Source organism: Onychostruthus taczanowskii, unplaced genomic scaffold, assembly GCF_017590055.1.
Source record: "Onychostruthus taczanowskii isolate IOZ18803 unplaced genomic scaffold, ASM1759005v1 scaffold43, whole genome shotgun sequence".
NCBI lineage: Eukaryota > Metazoa > Chordata > Aves > Passeriformes > Passeridae > Onychostruthus > Onychostruthus taczanowskii.
Genome location: NW_024501792.1, coordinates 5,470,110 through 5,475,475, shown reverse-complemented (window position 1 = coordinate 5,475,475; position 5,366 = coordinate 5,470,110).

Sequence of the window (5,366 nt, the reverse complement as noted above, 5' to 3'; positions counted from 1 at the left end):
GTGCGCACCGAGCGGGCGGAAGTGACGCGGCGACCGGGGCGGAACTTCCGGCAGCGCTGGGGCGGGGCGGTGCCAGAGGAGGCGGGACCGAGACAAGGAGAGGAGTGGCCACGGCAAGGGGAGAGGGCTGGCGGGGTGGGGGCGTGGTTCCGCGGAAGAGGCGTGGTCAGGGGCGCAGCGGGGGCGGTGATAAAATGGGCGGGCACTGTTCGTGTGGTGAGTGGGCGTGGTCTACGGGTGGGCGTGGCTCACAGCATCAGCACCGCCCACAGTGGGCGTGGCTCTGTATGGGCGGGGCCCCCGCCGGGCAGGGTCCCCTCAGACCCCTCAGGGCAGGGACCCTTCAACCCCTCCCTGCCATCGCCCGGGATTTGCCCTGGCCCGAGGAACCCAAATGTGCGGCCGAACATCCCAGACGTCAGGTTTAGCCCCCCCCCAGCCTTGGAGAGGAGCATTCCCGTCGTACTGGAGCCGAGCTGGCCCCTCCGGGCCGAGCACGTCCCCCCGCGCTGGGCACCCCATCCCTGTGTGGAGCACCCCTGAGGTCTGGGCTTCCAGAGCTCCCAAAAGTCGGTACTGAGCATCCCCCAAGGCTGACTCCGGGGGGACGGGGACCTCTCTTTTCTCACCGCTCTCTGCCCCCGGCCCTGGTGCCTCCGAAACCCCGGGACCCCAATTAAGGGTGGCCGTGATTGATGAGCCAGGGCGCAGCTCGCGGGGGGCGAGGGGACACCCCAGCTGCGCCCCAACTCTTCGTTAAGCCAAGACTAACGAGCATCGGGGAGATTCCACCTCTCCAGACCCCCTCAAACCCCCCCATCCAAGGTGGGGGGGTGGTTAGAGAGGTCCTATGGGACCCCCGCCCGGGCTGGTTAATTAAACGCTTTAATTAGAGCCTTGTTGGTTAAACAAATGGGGGGGAAGGATGGAAGGGGACATCTCTCCCCCGCCTCTGTCTGTCCCTGCCGCTCCTGCCCGCAGCACGGCGCGATCAGCGGTGTAATTATATCCCCCTAATTAGCGGGATTAGGGGCTAGCGGCGGCGCGAGGCTGCGGATGTAGGGGGGGCCCCCACACTGCATCCCCCACCCCGACCGGGCTCTTTGTCACTGCTGTCCCCAGGGAGTGTCCACAAGGGACGTCCCCAATGCCTACATGTCCTCAAAGGGATGTCCCCACCGCTGGTGTGTCCCCAAAGGGATGTCCCCGCTGCCACCGCATCCCCGCGGGTGTGATGAGCCAGCGTGCCCCCGAGGGATGTCCCAATGGCAGTCCTGTGGCACGTCCCAAAGGGATGCATCCGTCCCTGGCATGTCCTCGGTGCCACCACATCCCCAAAGGGTTGTCCCTGTTGCCACCACTGTGACACACCCCCAAACGGGCACGCAGCTGGTGTGTTCCCAGAGGGATGTTCCCACTGCCAGCATGTCCCCAAAGAGGTGTCCCCAATGTCAGCCCAGCATCATGTCCCCAGAATAACGTGTTTGCCACCACCATGTCCCAAAACGAGTCCACACTCCTGGTGTGACCACAAGGGCACGTCTCTGCTGCCACCATGTCCCCAGAAGTATGCACCCACTTCCCTAGAGCGTGGCACTGATGTGTCCCCACTGCCACTCCTAAGGCATGTCCCCAAAGGGATGTCTCCACAGCCAGTGTCCCCAGAGGGCTGCACCCACTGCCACCCATCCCATGTGGGGTGTCCGGAGGGGTGTCCCCCGTGCTGGTGGTCCCTCAGATGGCCATACCAGCCGCCAGTGTCCCCGCAGCTGTAGACCCCCAGCCCCCCGGAGCTGGCCAGACCGCAATTAGAGGCCCGGGAGCGCGGGGCGGGCCGGATGCAAATAAGGGTGGCGGTTAATTAGGGCCTGAACACTCATTACGGCCGAGAGCAGCTGATTGCGATGCAGCTCCGAGTCCCGGCAGCGCCATTTGACCGCGCGCTAATGACGAGGGGGTGGGGGGGACAGGGGGTCCCCCCAGCCCGGCTCACCCACGGCACCTCCGCAGTCATTCCTGGGAGGAGCAGGGCCACGGCTCAGCCCTGCCGTGAGCTGTGGCGGTTCTCGGCCAGGATCACCCCACGCTCGGGATGTTCTGCGGTTATGGACGTTCTCACGGGCTCTGGGTGTCCTCAGCCGGGATCAGCACGCAATGAGTTGCTGCCGTTCCCAAGTGGGACTCACCTGTGCAACGGGATTATGGACGTTCTCAGCTGGGCTCACCTGTGAAACGGGCTCTGGGTGTCCTCAGCCGGGATCAGCACGCAATGAGTTGCGGCCGTTCCCAAGTGGGACTCACCTGTGCAACGACTCGTGACTGTTCTCAGACAAGGCTTCTCCGTGCAGAGAATTGTGTGTGTTTTCAGCCCAGACTGAGCTGTGCAAGGATTTTGGGGTGTTCTCAGCCAGGGGTCATCTGCGAAATGAGCAGTGGCCGTTCTCAGTCAGGGCTCACCCGTGCAATGAGTTGTGGCCGTTCTCAGCTCCCGGGGATGCGCGGAGGCGGGACGAGCAGCTTGGGGAAGCATGGGGAAACACCCCCTGGTCCCCAACACTCCCCCGCCGCCTCGTTCCAGTCAGCCTTCCAATTCAATAGGCATAATTAAAAGTCCGCCAAAAAGCCGAGCGGACAAGTCATTAGACCCACAGCAGTGTGTTCTGCAATTTACTGACCTGCCAGTAATTAACCTCCTGCCGCCAAAATACGCTGCTGAAAAGAAGTATAAACTTATTACTGGCGACGGTGGCTAATTAAAGCGAAAGCTGTAATTATCCCGAGATGTGGCCGCAGGCAGGAAACTGATGAAAGGAGAGAAAAGACGCTCGATGCAATATATTCGGAAGGACGCGGGGATGCCGAGCGAGGCAGCGCCCTGCTGCCGCACGCCGGTGCCCATCAGCATCCTGAGCGCCTGCATCCCGATCCAGCTGCCCTGCCCGCTGCACAAAGGGGACCCAGGCGGGCTAATTCGGCGCGGGGGCAACCGGCACGCCCCCCTCTTTGTCTCCCTTTCACAGCCAATATCCCGACCCCAGATGGGTTAATACATAATGCAGACAAGCAAGTAATTGCTTGCCTTTGTGAGGCCGTCAGCGCTGGGTCCCCGGCCCTCTGATCCCCCATTAGCGGCCACGCAAACAAGCCTTCCACCCAATTAAGCCCAGCTTTGATAAAGCCTTTCCCAATGATGTGGCGGTCCCAAACTAGCGATTCGCACATGAGCCACTACCTGTTAAACCCGGCGTCGGCTTCCTTCGGGGACGAACATCCCTCGCCTCTCGCCATGACCCAGCTGCCGAGCTCTGCCCGGCTTCCCCCGGCCCTGAAGGGAGGCTCGGCTGATAAATGATCTCGACAAACTCTATATTAAAGAGGTGGAAATGGGATGTTAATATACCCCAAGCCGCTCGTCTCGAGAACACATGGGCTCCGGCTTTCCAAAGACGCTGGTAATGAGGCGGGCTGGGATGCCCGCGAGGAGATCTCCACGCACCGGCCTCCTGCGCCTGCCAGGTGCGGAGGACAGACAGACTGACAGCCGTCCTCTGAGGCATCCCCACACCGTTCCACAGAGGCTCCATGGGTCATCCCCTAAAGCATCTCAATCTGCTCACTGAAAGCATCCCAGCAGCATCCCCTAAAGCATGCCAGCGCACTTCCCTGGAATATCCCAGCTTTATCCCTTGCACATCCTGACATCGTCCCCTAAAGCACTTCAGTGTGCTCCCCTAAATCTTCTCACTCATCTCCTAAAGCATCTCCTAAAGCATCCACTAAAAATTTTTGGCACCATCCCCTAAAATATCCTGGCATCAACCCCTACAGCATCCCAGTGTCATCCACTGGATCATGCCAGCAGGTTCATCTGAAACATCCTTCTCAGTCATCCCCTAAAGCATCTCACAAAACTCTCCTAAAGCATCCACTAAAAAATTCTGGCACCATCCCCTAAAATATCCTGGCATCAACCCCTACAGCATCCCAGTGTCATCCACTGGATCATGCCAGCAGGTTCATCTGAAACATCCCAACGTTATTCCATCACACACCCTGGCATTGTCCCCTAAAGCCTCTCACTGTGTCCTCTAAATCATTCCAGTGTGCTTCCCTAAAGTTTGCCAGGATCATTCCCCTAAAGCATCCCAGCACCATCCCCTGCAGCTTTCCAGCATTATTCCTTGCAGCATTCCAGTGTACTACAACACAGTGCCTTAACATCATTCCCTAATACATGCTGACATCCCTCCGTGTATCCCAGACTCATCCCCTAAAGCATCCCAGTAACATTTTCTAAAGCATGATAGTTTGCTCCCCTACAGCATCCCAACATCACACCCTGAAGTCCCATAAGGTCCGCTAAAATATGCCAGCATTTCTCCTTAATTCATCCCACCATCATCCCCTACAGCATTCCAGTCTGTTCTCTGAAAAAAATCCCAGTATCTTTCCTTAGGGCATGTCAGCATCATCCCCTAAAACATCCCAGTGCACTGCCCTTAGACAGTGTTATCCATGAGTGCATCCTGACACCATTCCCTACACCATCCCAATGCCATTCCCCAAATCATCCCACTGTCATCACCTACACCATCCCAGTGTCATTCCCCAAATCATCCCAGTGCCATTCCCCACTCCATCCCACTGTCATTCCCCACTCTATCCCATTGTCATCCCTTACACCATCCCAGTGCCATTCCTTACACCATCTCAATGCCATTCCCCACTCCATCCCAGTGTCATCCCCTACACCATCCCAGTGCCATTCCCCACTCCATCCCAGTGCTATTCCCCATTCCATCCCAGTGCCATTCCCCACTCCATCCCACTGTCATTCCCCACTCCATCCCAGTGTCATCCCTTACACCACCCCAGTGTCATTCCCCACTCCATCCCAGTGTCATTCCCCTCTCCATCCCAGTATGCTCCCCAAAACTCTCCAGCTCCATGCCCTAAAACATTCTAGCATTTGTTAAAGCATCCAAGCATCATCCTCTAAATCAACACAGTATCATCCTCTAAAGCATCCCAGTCATTCCCATATGCTCCCCTAAAACATCTCAGCATCTTTCCTTAAAGCATCACGCTGTTATCCCTCAAACAATCCCAGTCTTGTCACTCCCAAAAGTATCCATCATCACTCCCAAAGGATCCTACTTTCATCCTCTGGAACATCCCCTACGTTCTCCAAAAACATCTTGGCATCATTCCTTAAAGCATCCCAGCACTGTCCTCTCAAGCATGCCACCATCATCCCCTGCAGCATCCCAGAGTCATTCCTGACAGCATCCCAGTGCCACCCCTTAATGCATCCCAGTGTCATTCCCCACACCATGCCAGTGTCATCCCTAAAGGATTCCAGCTCC